This window comes from Tachyglossus aculeatus, chromosome 2 (genome assembly GCF_015852505.1).
Source record: "Tachyglossus aculeatus isolate mTacAcu1 chromosome 2, mTacAcu1.pri, whole genome shotgun sequence".
NCBI lineage: Eukaryota > Metazoa > Chordata > Mammalia > Monotremata > Tachyglossidae > Tachyglossus > Tachyglossus aculeatus.
In genome coordinates, this window is record NC_052067.1 from 121,503,112 (window position 1) to 121,526,026 (window position 22,915).

Below are 22,915 nucleotides of genomic sequence, written 5' to 3' on the forward strand. Positions count from 1 at the left end.
AAGAAAAGATACTAAAATTTATATTAGAAATTAGTAATGTAGCAGTGGATGACCTGGTTATTTTTCACTGTTATTAGTAACACATTTGGTATCAGAGAGTCTAGGGTTACCATACACTAAACATTAAGGTGTTATTTATATTAGTGTCTGTATCCCTCTCAAGACTGTAAGCTTGTGTGGGGAGGGAATGTGTCTGTTTATTTTTATATCGTAGTCTCAAAACAGCTTAATACATGGCCTGCAAACATTCCCTGTTGTTGGATAGGGATTGCCTCTATCTGTTACTGAATTGTATTTTCCAAGCGCTTAGTACAGTGCTGTGCACCCATACAGTAAGCACTCAATAGATATGATTGAATGAGTGAATGAATTCTTTAGTTTGTTCATTCATTCAGTCATATTTATTGAGTTCTTACTGTGTTCTGCCCACTCTAAGCACTCAATAAATAAAACTGACTGAATGAAGATGTCATAATTTCACCTAATTGGAAAATAAAATTAAATGGAAAAAAAACACACTGGGAAAGTGAAAGTTCCTATTATATTGGTAAAATAGGGCAACAGTTATTTCAAACTTCATTGTTTAGCAATGCAATCTTGATATAATCATTATCAAGTAATTCCTATACTATATTTAATTCTAATTTACAGCAATGTATAACGAACAGTGATATTCAGAACTTTTTATCTTGACATAGAAATTTTCATGTTTGGTGTATTGCTTTTGGTCCTAAAAAAATACCGAACACTATGTGTTTTAGCAAAGATTCGACTCAGTAATTAAAATGCCAGATAATTGCTTAGGAAGTACTTGCATGCTAAATTTCCCAAACACAGCTTACATTTAGTTATTTTTGAAACATGGTTAAAATTATTTTATATTCTGCATTACTTCTATGAGATTATAATTTAAACTATTTTTTATCTGCAATTGAACATTATCGGAGTTAATTTAAGTCCAACTGAAATAATTCATCTCATTAACCATGTTATTTCAATAGTATATAGGCATTTTCACTGTAACATGGTGTTTAACATTATTACAATATGAATTTCAATCATGATTTCCCCAGTAATCTAACTTCCACCCTAATGTGAATCATTTTGCAAGAGTAGAAGAAAACTCCTGAGGGTCTGTTTGACTAATACTTATTCATTCTCATAAATAATTAAAATTGCTCAGTGTCCTTTTGCTTTATTGAAAGTAGTACTCTATTCTGATTGGTGCATGCAACCACACAGCTCCAATTTTCAAGTTGTCAAGACATTTACCTTCAGTCAAATCTTATTTCGGGAGAAGCAACAAAAATATGTTGTCTAAAGTTGTGTGATAATTTTCAGAGAACTGGTAAAATGGGTGTTTTTTGTTCTCAGAACAGGCTGCATAGCTCAATTCCAGTGTTTCTGGAAAGAAAATAGAGTAGCCATCATTTCATCTTCCATTGGTAATACTATATACATTTTAAAACCATCACTAAAAGGTAATCAGGAGGTTTTTTAAAATATTATTTGTTCATATAATATATGCCATTCCTATATAGCTGAAATCAATCTTCGGTGTGTATTAGACTCACCTGATAAATAATATGGGTATTACCTTGTAAGACTGAAAATGAGAAACAGGCATTCAGGCATTCAAAATAATGAAATGGGTATGAAATCTAACCAGAACTAACTGGGAACTGTGCCTGAGTCCTTTGAAGAGCTGTGAAACTCTAACTGTGTAGATCTAATAGAGGATGATATTTTAGAGATCATTAAAAATGAATGTTAGGACAGTAAAATAGAAATTACTCACCAGGATAGACTTTTTTATGGTATTTGTTAAGAGCTTACTCTTACTCTGTGTCAAACACCATTCTAAGTTCTGGGTCAGGTACAATTAATTAGGTCAGACACTCTTCCTGTCCCACATGGGGCTCACAGTTTAAGTGGGAGGGAGAACAGGTATCCTCCATTTCACAGTTGAGGAACTGGAGGCACAGAGAAGTGACTTGCCCAAGGTCAAACAGAAAGTAATTGGCAGAGCAGGAATTAGAACCCAGATCCTTCTTACTCACAGGCCAGTGGTCTCTCCACTACACTACGGTGTTTCTCAAAATTGCACCCATAAGCTTTCTCCAACTCTTCTATCACAGCTAAGCAAAATACATGCCCTGTGTGCATGGCATTTCCTACCATGGCTGAGGAATTCTCTGCCTGTCCTGGCATGCTCTGGGCAGTAAAGCTGCTGTCTTGCCTTCTCAGACCCTTTTGTCATCATCATCAATCGTATTTATTGAGCGCTTACTATGTGCAGAGCCTAAGTGCTTGGGAAGTACAAATTGGCAACATATAGAGACAGTCCCTACCCAACAGTGGGCTTTTGTCCTTCAGAGCCAACCAAAACATCCAGCATTTGTAGATTCACCACCCTGGCTCTCACCACAGCCAAGCAACATTTGTTCCATCCATGTCACCTAGGCTACTAGCTACTCTCCACACCATCAAGGACTCCCCATCCTATCTTCCTTCCCACAATCCTGGTATGAATGAGAACAGCACCAGTAGCATGAGGCCTCATATAAACTCAGGAAAGCTAATGTCTTCAGTAGCTGTTGCCTAGGACTAAATATAAGGAGAAAATTTGTCTTAATCCTGGGCCCTTACGCTGTTCGCACTTTAGCATTTCATTGTTTCCCATGTTTCCATCTCCAATATTCTCAGTTCCCACCACACCATTGTTCATAGATTGTGATCTCCCCAATGAAAAGGGTCTGTGTCCTGTCCCCATCTGAACATTTTTTCTGATCCTTAGTACAGTGCTCTTCTCCTCACAAAAAGCATTAATACTTCAAGCACTGATTAAATCAGAAGTCCCCTAGCCTGGAACCCCATCCATATTTGTGAGACCACCTTTTCTCCCCTACCTTCAGAGCACTACCAAGGTCACATCTCTTCTAACAGGCATTTGTGATTAAGGCCTCTTTTCCCTGGCTCCACCTTCTTCTGCATTGCCTATACACTTGGATCTGTGATACTTGGGCATTTTATATTCATTCCACCCTCAACCCTACAGTGTTTATGTCCATATTTTAAATTATTTATTATAAATTATTTATTGGTATATCTGCTTCCTCTAGACTGTAAGCTCACTGTATGCAGGGAATGTATCTGCCAACTCTCTGGGACTGCACTCACCCAAGCACTTAGTACAGTGTCTACACATAGTAAGTGCTCAGTACACACCATTGATAACGAATAAGTGACTCAGTCCTCAGCCAAAACTACTCAACACCTTGCTGTCATTTTCAGGGTCAGAGAAGGAAGACACAGGGCTTCCTGAAAACCTCTCCAAGAGAACTCTGAGAGCTTGGCTACCAGGGCTCCTTTACTGTGGTGAAATGTAGCATGCCAGCCTCTTTGCCTAAAGTGAAATGTAGTTTTCCCTTTTCATTTTGAAAACTCCCTTGCTACCTCCAACATGACCACTGATTGGATGCTTTGAACAGGACAGCGTCTAGCAAGGACTGGTTGTTGTAATGCACTACAGCACACTCTAATATATCAATCAATCATATTTACTGAGTGCTTACTTTGTGCAGAGCACTCTACTAAGCACATAGTGTTACAATGCAACAGAGTAGGTAGACATGCTTCCTGCCCATAATGAGCTTACTTTTAAAGTCTCAAGGGTGAGAACGACATTAATATAAATTGCATATATATATATAAGCAATGAGGAGCTGAGGGTGGAGTAAATAAAGGGTGAAAATCCAAGTGCAAAGAGTGGTGCAGAAGGGACAGGGAAAAGAGGAAATGAGGATTTAGTCAGGAAAGACCTCTTAGAGGAGATGTGCCTTCAAAAAGGCTTTGAAGGTGGGGAGAGTGATCACCTGTCAGATTTGAAAAGGGAGGGTATTCCAGGCTAGAGGCAGGGTGTGGGTGAGATATTGGCAGGGAAGAAGATGAGAGGAGGTATGGCAAGGAGGCTGGCATTAGAGAGAGAAGTGTGCCAGCTGGATTGTAATGGGAGAGTAGTGAGGTGAGGTAGGAGGGGACAAGGTGATTAAAGTTGATGATAAGGAGTTTCAGCTTGATGCGGAGGAGGATGGACAAGCACAAGGAGGATCTTGAGGAATGGGGAAACAAACTGAAAATTTTTTGTAGAAAAAGGATCCAGGCATTAGAGTATGGACTGGAGTGGAGAGATACAGGAGGCAGGGAGATCAGCAAGAAGGCTGATACAGTAGTCAAGACAAGATAGGATAAATGCATGAATTAACCTGGTAGCAGTTTGGATGGAGAGGAAAGACTCAAAAATCTCCAGTGGTTGCCTGTCAACCTAGAATCAAGCAAAAACTCCTCCCGGTCAGCTTCAAGGCTCTCCATCAGCTTGCTCCCTCCTACCTCACCTCCCTTCTCTCCTTCTACAGCCCAATCTGAACCCTCCGCTTCTCTGGCCCTAACCTCCTCACTGTGCCTTGTTCTCACCTGTCCCACCGTCGACCCCTGGAGTTGAGTGCTCAGTTTCAGTGGAATTGACTGAGCTAATGCAATCATATTGGGAAATAGTTGCAGGGAAAAAATAGCCTGCCATGAAGTAAATCAGAAGAGATTCTCTCGTCGAGGAAACTTACCCTGAATATCAGGATCTTAACATGAATGTTCAAAAACAGAGACAGACCCCATGTGGAAAAACGTATTAACCCAGTGTGGTGCTATCTTCAACTGAAAACAATATGGCTGTGTGGTCACACATTGATCTTTTCAGTTACATTTGTTCAGATGATTCTAAACTTACTAGTCAGTAGCACCGGTCTTGAAATACCTATGATTCAGTTCTAATGTTCTACCTTTAAGCTCTTGCTGGGAAGGGAACTGCTATATCAACTCTTGTGTTGTAGTTTTCCAAGCACTTAATACAATACTCTGCATACAATGAAAACTCAATGGACACCGTTGATTGATTTTTCACACTCATATTCAATCTGTCACCAAATCCTGTCAGTTCTACCTTCACAACATGGCTAAAATCCACCTTTCCTCTCCATTCAAACTGCTACCATGCTGATCTAAGCACTTATCCTGTGCTGGTTTGATCTGTGCCTCCCTTTTCTCTCTGATGTCTTGAACTCCTGTCTCTCCCCACTCCAATGCATATTTCACTCTTCTGCATGAGTCATTTATCAACAAAAACATTCAGTTCATGTATCCCCACTCCTCAAGATCCTCCAATGGCTGTCCATCTACCTCTGCATCAAACAGAAACTCCTTACCACTGATTTTAAAGCCTTCAAACAGCTGCCTCACCCTATCTCACCTCACTTATCTCCTACCAGAGCCGAATCTGTGCACTCTGTTCCTCTAGTGCCAGCTTACTCACTGAACCCCCATCTCTATTACCTCACTGCCAACACCTTTCCCAAGTCATTTCTCTAGCCTGGAGCTCCCTCCCTGTCCATGTATGTAAGACCGCCAGTCTCTCCACCTACAATCATTACTAAAAATCACATAACCTGATTAGCTTGTATCTGCTCCAGCACATAGAACAGTGCTTTACAATGTGTAAGTGCTTATTATTAGTTATTTCCTCCAAGAGGCCTTGCCTGATTAAACCCTCTTTCCCAGGTTGCTCTCCCTTTTGTGTCATCAATGCACTTCAATCCACCTTTGGGCATTTGATATTCTCACCACTCCCAACACCACAGCACTACATAAGTGTTTTAAATTATATATTGTGAATTATTTATTCATATTAATCTGTGTCTTGCCTTCTAGACTGTAAATTTATTATTGACAGGGATGTCAATACCAACCAGGATTTCCTGGACCGGGAGAGACTCAGTGACACGTCTTGTCTTGTGTTGTCTTATGCTGCCAAGTCGTTTTCAACCCATAGCGACCTCATGGACACATCTCTCCCAGAACACCCCACCTCCATCTGCAATCATTCTGGGAGACTTTTCTTGGTAAAAATATGGAAGTGGTTTATCATTGCCTTCTTCCATGCAGTAAACCTGAGTCTCTACCCTCATCTCTCTCCCATGCCACTCCTGCCCAGCACAGGCGAGTTTTGACTTGTAGCAGATTACCTTCCAATCGCTAGCCACTGCCCAAACTAGGAATGGAATAGGTGTTTCTCCCTCCTGCAACTGAGACTGGTGGAGTACTAGAAACTCTCCAGGTACCATCCTGAGAAGGGATCAGTGAAACGTAGTAGAGTTCAAACCACACCTCTGATCACCAAGGTTAAGGTGGAAAGTTTTCTACCTAGTTGCACCAGAATGAAAGGGAGTGACACATACACATTTACTCACTGACTCAACTCCATCACATGTCCAGTACCAGTCTGTGGTCAAAGGAGCCCATTCTGCCAATGCTTCTTTCTAAATCCAAGTGCTGCTGCCTGCTGCTTCTGCTGCTCCAGTGCATGTTTCTCTGCATGCCTCTGTCTACCCTCCATATGCCCTCCATATGCCTCAGAGTACCCCCATACAAGGCAAAGCAACTGCCTTTTATCTGCCTTAGGCATTGCAGCTGTGGCACTACATAGCCATCACTGATCCAGACCTGTCACCCGGTAGAACAGGGAGAGAAAGCCATGACTCCCATGCTCTTCCCCTGCAATCAATCAATCAATCAATCGTATTTATTGAGTGCTTACTATGTGCAGAGCACTGTACTAAGTGCTTGGGAAGTACAAATTGGCATCACATAGAGACAGTCCCTACCCAGCAGTGGGCTCACAGTCTAAAAGGGGGAGACAGAGAACAGAACCAAACATACCGACAAAATAAAATAAGTAGGATAGAAATGTACAAGTAAAATAAATAAATAAATAAATAGAGTAATAAATATGTACAACCATATATACATATATACAGGTGCTGTGGGGAAGGGAAGGAGGTAAGACGGGGGGATGGAGAGGGGGACGAGGGGGAGAGGAAAGAAGGGGCTCAGTCTGGGAAGGCCTCCTGGAGGAGGTGAGCTCTCAGCAGGGCCTTGAAGGGAGGAAGAGAGCTAGCTTGGCGGATGGGCAGAGGGAGGGCATTCCAGGCCCGGGGGATGACGTGGGCCGGGGGTCGATGGCGGGACAGGCGAGAGCGAGGTACGGTGAGGAGATTAGTGGTGGAGGAGCGGAGGGTGCGGGCTGGGCAGTAGAAGGAGAGAAGGGAGGTGAGGTAGGAGGGGGCGAGGTGATGGAGAGCCTTGAAGCCCAGGGTGAGGAGTTTCTGCTTGATGCGCAGATTGATCGGTAGCCATTGGAGGTTTTTGAGGAGGGGAGTAATATGTCCAGAGCGTTTCTGGACAAAGATAATCCGGGCAGCAGCATGAAGTATGGATTGAAGTGGAGAGAGACACGAGGATGGGAGATCAGAGAGAAGGCTAGTGCAGTAGTCCAGACGGGATAGGATGAGAGCTTGAATTAGCAGGGTAGCGGTTTGGATGGAGAGGAAAGGGCGGATCTTGGCAATGTTGCGGAGCTGAGACCGGCAGGTTTTGGTGACGGCTTGGATGTGAGGGGTGAATGAGAGAGCGGAGTCGAGGATGACACCAAGGTTGCAGGCTTGTGAGACGGGAAGGATGGTAGTGCCGTCAACAGAGATGGGAAAGTCAGGGAGAGGACAAGGTTTGGGAGGGAAGACAAGGAGCTCAGTCTTCGACATGTTGAGCTTTAGGTGGCGGGCGGACATCCAGATGGAGATGTCCTGAAGGCAGGAGGAGATGCGAGCCTGGAGGGAGGGGGAGAGGGCAGGGGCAGAGATGTAGATCTGGGTGTCATCAGCGTAGAGATGATAGTTGAAGCCGTGGGAGCGAATGAGGTCACCAAGGGAGTGAGTGTATATTGAGAACAGAAGGGGACCAAGCACTGAACCTTGGGGAACCCCCACAGTAAGAGGATGGGAGGGGGAGGAGGAGCCTGCAAAAGAGACTGAGAAAGAACGACCGGAGAGATAAGAGGAGAACCAGGAGAGGACGGAGTCTGTGAAGCCAAGGTCAGATAACGTGTTGAGGAGAAGGGGGTGGTCCACAGTGTCAAAGGCAGCTGAGAGGTCGAGGAGGATTAGGACAGAGTATGAGCCGTTGGATTTGGCAAGCAGGAGGTCATTGGTGACCTTTGAGAGCGCAGTTTCCGTGGAATGAAGGGGACGGAAGCCAGACTGGAGGGGGTCGAGGAGAGAGTTGTTGTTGAGGAATTCTAGGCAGCGCGTGTAGACAACTCGTTCAAGGAGTTTGGAAAGGAATGGTAGGAGGGATATGGGACGATAACTAGAAGGTGAGGTGGGGTCAAGATAGGGTTTTTTTAGGATGGGAGAGACATGGGCATGTTTGAAGGCAGAGGGGAAGGAACCAGTGGAGAGTGAGCGGTTGAAGATGGAAGTTAAGGAGGGGAGAAGGGATGGAGCGAGAGATTTCATAAGATGAGAGGGAATGGGGTCAGAAGCACAGGTGGCCGGAGTAGCACTTGAGAGGAGGGAGGAGAGTTCCTCTGAGGATACCGCTGGGAAGGATGGGAGAGTAGCAGAGAGTGTTGAGAGCCGGGGGGTTGGAGAAAGGGGGGAAGAGACTTTGGGGAGGTCGGACCTGATGGATTTAATTTTGTTAATGAACTAGGAGGCCAGATCGTTGGGGGTGAGGGAAGGAGGAGGGGGCCAGCAATCAGGTAGAGCCTATCAGTGGCTTCACAAAGCCTCTTCCTTTGTTGTTCATGGGATCACAAACAGTCATTAATAACACAGCTTGTTGTGGACTCACCACAAATGTTTCTGCCAATCCTTTTGTATCGTAATTTCCCTGAAGCTTAGTACAGTGCTCTGCACATAGTAAGCCTTCAATAAATAAAATTGATAGTAAGTACTCAATATGACTGATTGATTGGCAATGATAGTTTATCAAATTCAAAGCTATTTTTCATATACAGTTCTATGATAAGCAAGTTGGACAAAGCATTCTGTAGGAGGTGCAGGATCCCCTGCCATAGTGCATGTAGCAATATTACAGGATAAGCAAGTTGGACAAAGCATTCTGTAGGAGGTGCAGGATCCCCTGCTATAATGTATATAGCAATCTTACAAGATTAGCACTATTTGGTAAGAATATTTTCAAATGTTTCCTCACTTTGCATTAATGCTATGGCTTTTCTATTCTATTCTAGGTTTATCTTGGCCTAAAAAAATCCTTGCCTTCTTCCTCACTTAGTCTTTAAAGTTACTTAACTGACTTGAATATAGAGACCAAAAAACTCATTTAAACAGCTGTTTACTCTCTCTGACATTTGACTAATGATACATATTTTTATTAGGTTAGCCCAAAGATGTCTTTTTTAAAAAATAGTATGTGATAGATAACATTTTCAAATTAAATATTTACATATGTAAACATTTTAAAAATTGAATTCACAATACTTTATATTGGTCAATAGCTCCATTACTATTTTAAAATGTGCATTTAATGATTTTTATTCACATTCTTCAAACGTTCACATTGTTTTGATCAACAATAATAATAATAATAATAATAATAATAATCATGGTATTTGTTAAGTGCTTACTATTTGCCAAGCACCATTCCAAGTACTGGGGGAGATATACGGTAATCAGGTTGTTCCACATAGGGCTCACAGTCTCAATCCCCATTTTACAGATGAAGTAACTAAAGCCCAGAGAAGCTAAATCAATCAATCAATCAATCGTATTTATTGAGCGCTTACTATGTGCAGAGCACTGTACTAAGCGCTTGGGAAGTACAAATTGGCATCACATAGAGACAGTCCCTACCCAACAGTGGGCTCACAGTCTAAAAGGGGGAGACAGAGAACAGAACCAAACATACCAACAAAATAATATAAGTAGGATAGAAATGTACAAGCAAAATAAATAAACAAATAAATAAATAGAGTAATAAATATGTACAACCATATATACATATATACAGGTGCTGTGGGGAAGGGAAGGAGGTAAGACGGGAGGATGGAGAGGGGGACGAGGGGGAGAGGAAAGAAGGGGCTCAGTCTGGGAAGGCCTCCTGGAGGAGGTGAGCTCTCAGCAGGGCCTTATGACTGGCCCAAGGTCATACAGCTGACACGTGATGGAGCCAGGATTAGAACCCACGACCTCTGGCTCCCAAGCCCGTGCTCTTGCCACTAGGCCATGCTGCTTCTCATAATGTGAGATGTGAGAACACATCATGGAACTTTGCATTATTTATGATGGGCATTCTTTGTTTGGGACTTTTTCACTTGACATTTTATTTTCATTAAGCCCACTTTACAGTGCTAACCAGAAATCTCTGAAATGGTGGCTCACTGAGGTCACAGTAACAAAAGGCAGTCTCAAAAAAAGTCAGAACTTGCACATGACTAAGTGCAGCAACCTTTTATTGTCAGTAGCACGATCTTAAAAAGTGAAGGACAACCACACAAATATAAATATTTACTATAATTCTTGCAACAATTGCTTGATTTCTTAGTGTGGACACACAATATTCATGATAATGAATGGGATATAATTTGGGGATTAGTGAGTGAAGAATGATCCCGGGTTACATATGGGAACAACTAAAAGTACCTATTAATTTAAAATGGAGAGTGGATTCATTCATTCATTGTCATATTTATTGAGGACTTACTGCTCTGCGCAGTGCTAAGCGCTTGGGAAGTACAATTTGGCAACAGATAGAGCCAATCCCTACCCAGCAATGGGCTCACAGTCTAGAAGGGGGAGACAGACAACAAAACAATCAATCAATCATATTTATTGATCAATTACTGTGTGCAGAGCACTGTACTAAGCACTTGGGAAGTATAAGTTGGCAACATATAGAGACGGTTCCTACCCAACAGTGGGCTCACAGTCTAGAAGGGGGAGACAGACAACAAAACAAAACACATTAAAATAAAATAGAATAGATATGTACAAGTAAAATAAACAAAACCAGTAGACATCAATAGCATAAAAGTAAACAGAATTATAGATATAAACACATCATTAATCAAGTAAATACAATACAAGGAGCAGAGGATAAGCGGGGGCTCAGTCTGGGAAGGCCTCCTGGAGAAAGTGAGCTCTCAGTATTGAAAATTATTTATACAAGAGTTGAACTTGTGCCTGAAAGCAAATCCACTAAATGGAAAAGCAGATAATAAATCAGAAGTACTTATTTGGTGCCTACTCTGTGCAGATCACTTTACTAAGCACTTTGTAGTGTTTAATAGAATTAATGAACATTCATTCATTCAATCACATTTAATGAGCACTTACTCTCTGCAGAGCACAGGACTAAGCACTTGGGAGAGTGCAGTGTAACAATAAACAGACACATTTCCTGCCCACAACGAGTTTACAATCTAGAGGGGGAAACAGACATTAATATAAATAAAAAATTCCAGATATGTAGATAAAGTGCTGTGGGGCTTGGAGGGTGGATGAATGAAGGGAGCAAGTCAGGGCAACACAGAAGGGAGTGGGGAAAGAGGAAAGGAGAGTTTAGTCAGGGAAGAACTCTTGGAGGAAGGTGAACATGAACACTGATCTCAAGGAATTTACAATCTAGTGGTCAATGGAATTTGTTAAGCACTTACAATGCATCAAGCACTGATCTAAGCAGTCTTGTCTTGTCTTATGCTGTCGAGTCATCTCCAATCCATAGCGACATCATGAATACGTAGCTCCCAGATTGCCCCATTCTCCATCTGCAATCATTCTGGTACTATATCCATACAAGTTTCTTGGTAAAATTATATAAGCGGTTTACCATTGCTTCCTTCCATGCAGTTAACTTGAGTCTCTGTCCTCGATTCTCTCTCATGGCGCTGCTGTCCAGCAGAGGTGAGTTTTGACTTGTAGTAGATTATCTTCCACTTGCTAGCTACTGTCCAAGCTAAAAATGGAATGGATATGTCTCTGCTTGACTGTCCCTCCCTTAGTCAAGACTGGTAGAGCCCGTTGTTGGGTAGGGACCATCTCTATATGTTGTCAACTTGTACTTCCCAAGCTCTTAATACAGTGCTCTGCACACAGTAAGCACTCAATAAATATGATTGAATGAATGAATGGAAACTCTCCAGATGCAATTCCGAAAGGGAGCACTGGAGTAGATACAAGATAATCAGGTTGTACACAGTCCCTGTCTCACATGAAGATCACAGTCAAGGTAGAGGAAGTAGGATTTAATGCCCATTTTACACTGAGGAAAATGAAGTACAGAGAAGTTAAGTGACTTGTCCATAGTAAGATCCTCAGAGCTGGTATTACAACCCAGGTCTTCTGACTCCCCTGCCTGTGTTCTTCCCACTAGATCGCAGATTGGGGTAAAATAGATATGAAAATAAATTTCAGGTGGGGAAAATAATCAGGTATACTATCTATGGGAGTACCCAAGAGAGTACCTAAATGGTTAGGTGGCATGGAAGTATAGAAAGAATAACAGGAGATATGAAGTGGGAAGGATGGAAATTAACTGTCAAAGTCATCTAAAACGATATATAATTTCAGAAGGGAAGCAGAAGTCTCTTGGGTGTGAAATGGAAGGATTTTTCAGAGAAGGGAAAACTAGAAGCTCAATGTATTTTTAAATTTATCAAAGATCAAACACAGGCAATGTGCCCTAAAGTTAAGGTACATAATGGGGAGTCAGAAGTCTGGTTTTGGATGACACTAGACTCTTGAAAACTCTTTCAAAAGTCACTTGACATCTCTTGGCTTCAGTTTCCTCATCTCTAAAATAAGGATGTCACCACCACATGCCACAAGGACAAAATGAGACAACTGCTATGAAAATACTTGGGGAAAATAAGTGCTATAAAAGATTCAAGATACTATTGTTGTTGTTGTTGTTGTTATTCAATAGTTTTTATTAATCAGATTCCTAAACTAGTACTGTAGTAATTAATTACTTCATGTTTGACTGGACATCAAAGAATCCTGATTTAGTAGAAATGGTCATTTGATGAAGCTCATGCAGCCATCTTAAAATGCTAAAAAAATTATTTAAAGTCGATATTCAGAAATTCTAACATAGTATTTCAGTGGGGATCAAATAATGAATGAATTAAGAACTGTGGTTTCTCTATCTGTGGGCCCAATCTTTAGGCCTGATCGATATAAAGCATTCAGAGAGTGAAGCAAAATTCAATGAAAAAAAATACAAATGATTGCAAACTTCTGAGAATCATGAAAATGCTTTGAAGATCATCAAGGGTATTGGTGCTGTTCCATCCCCTTGTATAGTAGGAGGTACCTGAGAAGCAGCATGGCTCCGTGGAAAGAGCATGGGCTTGGGAGCCAGAGGTCATGGGTTCTAATCCCGGCTCTGCCACTTGTCAGCTGTGTGACTTTGGGCAAGTCACTTAACTTATCTGTGCCTCAGTTACCTCATCTGTAAAATGGGGATTAATAATAATAATAATAATAATAATAATTATGGCATTTATTAAGCGCTTACTATGTGCAAAGCACTGTTCTAAGCTCTGAGGCAGTTACAAGGTGATCACGTTGTCCCACTGGGGGCTCACAGTCTTAATCCCCATTTTACAGATGAGGTAACTGAGGCCCAGAGAAGTTAAGTGACTTGCCCAAAGTCACACAGCTGACAAGTGGCGGAGCAGGATTCGAACCCATGACCTCTGACTCCAAAGCCCGGGCTCTTTCCACTGAGCCATGCTACTTCTCCCAATAAATCTGTACAAACATATGCAGAGAGTAAGCGCTTAACAAATGCCATCATTAGTAAATGGTGGAGGTGGGATTAGAACTCATGACATCCGGCTCCCAAGCCCGGGCTCTTTCCACTGAGCCACGCTAGTGCTCAGTGATTAAGACTGTGAGCCTCATGTGGGACAACCCGATCACCTTGTATTCTCCCCAGTGCTTAGAACAGTGCTTCACACATAGTAAGCACTTAACAAATGCCATCATTATTATTGTTATGATTATTATTATTTTATCACTTTTCTAGACACAGCCGGCCCTTCCCTTCTAGAGCATCAACTGCTCCTTTTGCATATGTATGGATTGTCTCTGGGCCAGAACCTGCAGCACCCCCAATTGCATGCCAGGAACCTGAAGTTTTCCTTGGTCTAGGAGTCTTCATCTGTCAAATGTTCGTTTTGCTTGTTTGTTTTTATGGCATTTGTTAAGCTTTTCTATGTATCAAACACTATTCTAAGTGCAGGGTTACATACAAGTGAATTAGGTTGGACACAGTCCTTGCCCCACATGGGGTTCAAAAATCTAAGCAGGAGGGAGAACAGGAGAACTGAGGCACAGAGAAGTTAAGTGGCTTGCCCTAGGTCATATAGTAAGCAATTGACAGAGCTGGGATTAGAACTCAGGTCCTCTGACTCCCAAGCCCAAGCTCTTTTCACAAGGCAATGCTGCACTATTATATACTTCTAGACTGTGAGCCCGTGTTCAAGACTATGAGCCCGTTGTTGGGTAGGGACCGTCTCTATATGTTGCCAACTTGTACTTCCAAAGCGCTTAGTACAGGGCTCTGCACGAAATAAGCGCTCAATAAATATGATTGAATGAATGAATGAATATCCATGCCCCTCAGCAGAGTTCTATGCCAATTCTACATTTCTATTCAGGGCTTTCTGATTAAAATTTGGGGCCTGAAAAACCCTACCTACCCCAAAACTGACGTAACAGAACTGAAGGCTGTAATTGAGTTTTGCTATCAAGAAATCACGCTGACCAAAAGGTTTAAACCAAAGCAAAAGGCTAGCCAGTTGTTCAAGAGAATTGCGAATGTCGCATTAGGTTTCAGACCAAATTGAATACCTATAGATCCACTTTAATGTACAAATTTTTATATAAAGAATATTCTAGAGTATTTGATCAGTGATACATTAGCATCAAATGGCCAACTGGATCACACATAATGAGGTCCTGAAGCACAGTGAGTCAAAGAACAGACAGTCATTATTATATAACACATGTGAGGTAAGCGCTTAGTACAGTGCTCTGCACACAGTAATAAATACAATCAAATGAATGAATGAGAATGGAGGACATCGGAGCAATCAAACAGCTGCTGCATAGCTGTCTGAAATAGAGAAATTGTAACTCTGGTGGACAGAAGAAATTATTTAAACACTTGATATTCACGACCCTTAATCCCACAGCACTTCTGTACATGTCCATTTCCCCTATCTGTAATTTATTTGAATGTTACATTTACAGAGTAATCAATTAATCAATGGAATTTATTGAGCACTTGCTGAACTAAGTTTTTGGGAGAGTACAATATAACTGTTGATAGATACATTCCCTTCCCAAAAGGATCCTGCAGTCTAGAGGGAGAGACAGATCTTAAAATAAATTATGGACAAAGTGCTATGGGGCTGAGGGTAAATGAAACAAGCATACAAATCCAAGTGTAAGGGAGAGACAGAAAGGAGAGGGAGTAGAAAATAGGACAGTATTCTGAACTTTAAGCACAATGTGGTCAGGGAATGTGTCTGTTATATTGCGAAATAATACTCTCCCAAGTGCTTAGTACAGTGCTCTGCTCACAGTAAGCAATATGATTTATGGATTAATTGATAGAACGCTCCTTGTAGGTAGGCATTATCTCCTCCAAATCTATTATTACACTGTACTTTCTCAAGCACCTAGTGAAATACTTTCCACACAGTAAGTGCTCCATAAATGCGATTGGTTGATAGATTGATTGAAGAACTCTGTAAGACAAACCTTAAGGGATATGCTCTGCACACAGTAAGAGCTCAATAAATATGATTGAATGAATGAATAAATATGGCATGCCAATGGAAAATAGGGAGAGGGTGGCAGAGCCAGATCTGTCATACTACAGCAATTGAAAAAAGATTTCAGAGATACTTTAATAATATCATGACAAAAAGAGAATGAAAATAAAATTGGGCCAGGTGCTAAATTTAAAAATTTATGAGTGCAGAATGGGGTAATGTTTATATGCACATAATACAGAAGGGATTGATATGCATCAGCACAGGAATGGGGGTCAGGAGATCTGGATTTCATTCCCAGATCTACCATTTGCCTGCTTTGAATGTCAATTCAGTGCCTGTTCTTCCTCCTACTTAAATGTGTCCAACCTGATTAACTGTACATACCTCAGTACTTAGAATAGTGATTGACAGTGTGGCTCAGTGGAAAGAGCATGGGCTTTGGTCATGGGTTCAAGTCCCAGCTCTGCCAATTGTCAGCTGTGTGACTTTGGGCAAGTCACTTAACTTCTCTGTCCCTCAATTCCTTAATCTGTAAAATGGGGATTAAGGCTGTGAACCCGCTACTGTGAGCCCCCTGTGGGACAACCTGATCATCTTGTAACCTCCCCAGAGCTTAGAACAGTGCTTTGCACGTAGTAAGCACTTAATAAATGTCATTATTTTGGGAATCAGCATGGCTCAGTGGAAAGAGCACAGGCTTTGGAGTCAGAGGTCGTGGGTTCAAATCCCAGCTCCACCAATTATCAGCTGTGTGACTTTGGCCAAGTCAATTCTCTGTGCCTCAGTTACCTATTCTGTAAAATGGGGATGAAGACTGTGAGCCCCCCCGTGGGACAACGTGATCACCTTGTAACCTCACCAGTGCTTAGAATAGTGGTTTGCACATAGTAAGTGCTTAATAAATGCCACTATTATCATTATTATTATGGACACATAGTAAGCACCAAACTAATATAATAATCACAATAACAATAATAGTCACTTAACTTCTCTGTGCTTCAGTTTCTTCATCCTTAAAATAGAGATTAAATACCTATTATTCTCCTCATGTGGTTCAAGGACTCTGTCCAGTTTGATTGTATTGCATCTACCCCAATAGTTATAGCAGACTTTGACTTGCCAAATAACTTAATTATAATTACAGCACTATTATCAGACCTCTCTCACACAATGTTAAAAGAAACATCACTTTGGACATCACCTACAAATCCAAAGGAAAATGATACATAATCTTTTGTTATTCTACTAGCTTACTGGGGGACCTTGGGTTATGTCACAACTTCTCTGTTTCCTTGTTACCTAATCAGTAAAATGGGGGTTAAATATATCCTTCAAACTTACACTGTGAGCCCCATGAAAGGCAGGGAGCATGTCTGCCTTGATCACCTTGTATCTATCCCAAAACTTACTATAGTGCTTGGCATGTACCAAGTGCTTAACAATTGTCTTCATTATTATTATTATTATTATTATTATTATTATTATTAATAATAATAATAATAGTTTTGCTATACATGGGATTCAAATAGCAGTGGCTCACTTACACAATTTATAGGACAGGAAGATCAATCAATAAATCACTTGTATTTAGTGAGCACTTACTGTGTGCAGAGCACTGAACTAAGCCCTTGAGAGTACAACAGATTTATTAGACTTGCTCCCTGTCAATGCAGTTGACATGTCTCATGGGTATTTGTTAAGTGCTTACTATGGATCAAGACTGTAGTAGGAGTTGGGCAGATACAAGAAAATCAGGTTTCACATGGGTCTCAGAGTGTAAGTAGGAGGGAGAACAGGTGTTGAATCTCCCTTTTGTAAATGTGGGAAGTAAGCCATAGAGAAGTTAAGTGATTTGCTCAAGGTTGCACAGCAGACAAGTGGCAGAGCCAGTATTAGTACCCAGATCCTCCAACTTCCAGGCCCATGCTCTTTCCACTCGGCTACACAGTGCTCTGCACACAGTAAGCGCTCAAAATAATTGAATGAATGAATGTTTCTCAGAGACTGGTACTAAACCACATAGCTAGATTTGGTATGAACAAAAAGACCAAAGGAATGAGTCACACTACAAGGAACCTTAGACTGGAAAGACTAGAGTGTTCCAATGACCTGAGAACATAGAGCACTGCCCTTAAGATATGATATCATCAATCGTCATCAATCGTATTTATTGAGCGCTTACTATGTGCAGAGCACTGTATATCTTGTTGGGAATATTTTTGAGAGTTCTGGAATATCCCTGTTGGGATTTCTGTTACCCTGTTAACTGTAATTGGCAGATACTGTTCGAAGTATATGTGCTTCCTAGGTAGGTACAACAAATACCAGTATTATTATTATTATTATTATATATCATCATCAATCGTATTTATTGAGCGCTTACTATGTGCAGAGCACTGTACTAAGCGCTTGGGAAGTACAAATTGGAAACATTTAGAGACAGTCCCTACCCAACAGTGGGCATATGTAATAGGTATATTTATACCCATATATGCAGATGTATATATATAGATAGATAGATAGATAGATAAATGATGTGAATTTGCAAATAACTCAGTATATAGAAATGCAAGTGAAATATGGGAGATGACCACAAACTGTTTTTTAGAAAGAATTTTAAAGCATTTAAATATGTCAAGAAGAAGCAATATGTCCTCACAGAAATAGCACAGGACTAGGAGTAAGAGGACATGGGTTCTGTCCCTAACACTGCCATTTTTCTGCTGTGTGACCTTGGGCAAGTCACTTAACTTCTCTGTACTTCAGTTACCTCCTTCCTCTCCCACTCCTCTCCCTCCCCATCCCCCCCGCCTTACCTCCTTCCCCTGCCCACAGCACCTGTATATATGTTTATATGTATTTATTACTCTATTTATTTTATTTGGTTAATATGTTTTGTTCTCTGTCTCCCCCTTCTAGACTGTGAGCCCACTGTTGGGTAGGGACCGTCTCTATATGTTGCCAATTTGTACTTCCCAAGTACAGTGCTCTGCACACAGTAAGTGCTCAATAAATACGATTAAATGAATAAATTAATTAAGACTGTGAATCCTGTGTAGAAAAGGGACTTTATCCAATGTGACTATTTTAATATCCGCCTCAGCACTTAGTACAGTACCTGGCACATAGCAAGCACTTAACAAATGACACTAAAAATGTTAATTATATAATTGACTGTCATTATTGGTGGCAACTGGAGTTTGTATACGATCTGAATATGTATATATCATTTATGCATTTCTATTCATATTTTACATTTTTCACAGCACTACAATACTGCACTAATTAAAGATAATGAGCCAAAATTCACTGCCAAATATGATAAATTTGCAGAGAAATGTGATTTATAGTAAGTCACTTATAGTAATGGATAACCTCAGGCAAATTGGTTGTCTGAAAATGGGGTAAAAATAGTTGAGATTATTTGAATAACTGAAGATCAGTAAAGCTCAATTTGACATTACTAATGAGATGGTCCCCAATGGAAATATTTCAGAGTTCAGTTGCAACTAGAATTTGAAAAATTTGGGAAATGAAACCATTAAATGGGAGGACACAACATATGGGACAAAAATAAAATCTGTTGTATGATTAGTAATCTTAAAGTTTGCTTAAGTTAAAGAATAGTAACAGTAGCTGTTACATAGAAAATCTTGATGTGATAAAGTTGTTAATACATTGAAGACAAGCAGTGTGGCCTAGTGGATAGAGCATGGGTCTGGGGGCCAGAAGGACCTGGGTTCTAGTTCTTGTTCTGCCATTTGTCTGCTGTGTGACTTTAGGCAAATCATTTTAACTTCTCTGTACCTTAACAGAGAAGATACCTCATCTGTAAAGTGATAATAAAGACTGTGAGCCCTCTGTCATACATGGTGACAGGGACTGTATCTATCTAACCCGATTTGCGTATATCTATCCCAGCGCTTAGTACAATGTTTGGAACATAGTAAGCGCTTAACAAGGACCACAATTATTATAAGTATCATGATTACTATTATAACTAATGTTAAACAGAAAGGATATATATGTATACATGTATGTACATGTATACAAATATGTGCAAATAAATAGAAAGCAACTATAACCTTTCTGAACCGACAAGAATAAAATAATGAAGGTTTTCCACAGGAATAAAAATGTATAATGAATAAGGAGGTTATTCCAAATATCTCTAAAATATAGTTTAAAACATGAGGCATAATAACAATTTGCAAGTTCAAGTAGAGGATATTTTTAAGAAGATTAATTAATGTTTGAAGTCACCCTGAAAAACAAACATTCACGTAAGTATTGTTTAAAAATCTAAAACATTTGCTATAAAGTGAGCCCAATAAGCTGCAAGGACTGTTGTTCCTCACATAACCATGTATCTACCCTAGGTTTAGCAAAACAGCACTTCATGAAGTGCTTCCTTATCATTACTATTATTATTATCATTATTACTGCTACTACTATTATTGCTATAAATTGAAAAGTTTTATGGTAATGTGTTGTAGACGTTTTCAAGGCAATATAAACATAGCAGCACAGAAAAAGACTGTTAAGATATCCAGTTGTAAGTACAGTGAAAACTAAGACAACTAGCTCTTTGAAGAGCAAGAAGACTTAGTTACCAACACCACATCTTTACTGGTTGAGTTTACAATGTTTATACATTCTTTCAATCAACCAATCAATCAATCGTATTTATTGAGCGCTTACTGTGTGCAGAGCACTGTACTAAGTGCTTGGGAAGTACAAGTTGGCAATGCATAGAGACAGTCCCTACCCAACAGTGGGCTCACAGTCTAGAAGGGGGAGACAGAACAAAACCAAACATATTAACAAAATAAAATAAATAGAATAGATATGCACAAGTAAAATAAATAGAGTAATAAATATGTACAAACGCTCTGTACAAATAATATGTTGGTCCAGAAATGCTCTGGGCATGTTATTTCCCTCCTCAAAAATCTCCAGTGGCTACCAATCAATCTGCGCATCAGGCAGAAACTCCTCACCCTGGGCTTCAAGGCTGTCCATCACCTCACCCCCTCCTACCTCACCTCCCTTCTCTCCCTCTACAGCCCAGCCCACACCCTCCGCTCCTCCACCACTAATCTCCTCACCGTGCCTCGTTCTCACCTGTCCCACCATCGACCCCCGGCCCACGTCATCCGCCTGGCCTGGAAAGCCCTCCCTCTGCCCATCCGCCAAGCTAGCTTTCTTCCTCCCTTCAAGGCCCTACTGAGAGCTCACCTCTTCCAGGAGGCCTTCCCAGACTGAGCCCCCTCCTTCCTCTCCCCCTCGTCCCCCTCCCCATCCCCCGTCTTACCTCCTTCCTTTCCCCACAGCACCTGTATATATGTATATATGTTTGTACATATTCACTACTCTATTATTTTACTTGTACATATCTATTCTACTTATTTTATTGTGTTAATATGTTTGGTTTTGTTCTCTGTCTCCCCCTTCTAGACTGTGAGCCCACTGTTGGGTAGGGAGCATCTCTATATGTTGCCAAATTGTACTTCCCAAGCGCTCAGTACAGTGCTCGGCACACAGTAAGCACTCAATAAATACGATTGATTGATTGATTCTCAGCTGCCCTTCGACATTGTGGACCATTCCCTTCTCCTCAAAACGCTACGAAACCTTGGCTTCACAGACTCCATCCTCTCCTGGTTCTCCTCTTACCTCTCTGGCCATTCATTCTCAGTCTCCTTCACGGGCTCCTTCTCCCCCACCCATAAGGGGTTCGTCAAGGATCAGTTCTTGGTCCCCTTCTGTTCTCCATCTATGCTCACTCCCTTGGTGAACTCATTTGTTCCCACAGCTTCAACTATCATCTCTACGCTAATGACACCCAAATCTACATCTCCACCCCTGTTCTCTCCCTCCCTCCAGGCTCATATCTCCTCCTGCCTTCAGGACATCTCCATCTGGATGTCTGCCTACCATCTAAAACTCAACATGTCCAAGACTGAGCTCCTTATCTTCCCTCCCAAACCCTGTCCTCTCACTGACTTTTCCGTCACTCTGGACGGCACTACCATCCTTCCCGTCTCACAAGCCCGCAAACCTGGTGTCCTCCTTGACTCCATTCTCTCATTCACCCCACACATGCCATCCATCACCAAACCCTTCTGGTCTCACCTCCACAACATTGCCAAGATCTGCCCTTTCCTCTCCATCCAAACCGCTACCTTGCTGGTTCAATCTCTCATCCTATCCCAACTGGATTACTGCATCAGCCACCTTTCTGATCTCCCCTCCTCCTGTCTCTCCCTACTTCAGTCTATACTTCACTTTGCTGCCTGTTTTATATTTCTACAGAAACACTCTGGGAATGTCACTCCCCTCCTCAAAAAATCTCCAGTGGTTGCCTATCAACCTTCAAATCAAGTAACAATTCCTCACCCTCAGCTTCAAAGCTCTCCATCACCTCACCCCCTCCTACCTCACCTCCCTTTTTTCTGTCCACAGCCCAGTCCACACACTCTGCTCCTCTGCCACTAACCAGGAGATTAGTGCCTTGTTCTTGTCTGTCCGGCCGTCGACCCCTGGCCCACGTCCTTCCCCTGGCCTGGAATGCCCTCCCTCCACACATCTGCCAAACTAGCTCTCTTCCTCCCTTCAAAGCCCTACTGAAAGCTCACCTCCTCCAGGAGGCCTCCCCAAACTGAGCCCCCCTTTTCCTCTCCTCCCCATCACCCTCTCCCACCCTCCCTCTGCCCTATACCCTTCCCCTTCCCACAGCACTTATGTATATTTGTACATATTTATTACTGTATTTATTTTATTAATGGTGTGTGCATAGCTATAGTTCTATTTTTACTATGATGGCATTTATTAAGCTCTTACTATGTGCAAAGCACTGTTCTAAGCGCTGGGGAGGTTACAAGATGATCAGGTTATCCCACGGGGGAGTCACAGTCTTAATCCCCATTTTATAGATGAGAGAACTGAGGCACAGAGAAGTTAAGTGACTTGCCCAAAGTCACACAGCTGACAAGTGCCGGAGCCGGGATTTGAACCCATGACCTCTGACTCCACAGCCCAGGCTCTTTCTACTGAGCCTTGCTGCTTCTCTGATGGTATTCTATTTATGGTGATAGTATTGACACCTGTCTACTTGTTTTGTTTTGTTGTCTGCTTCCCCCTTCTAGACTGTGAGCCCGTTGTTGGGTAGGGACTGTCCCTATATGTTGTGAATTTATACTTCCTAAGCACTTAGTA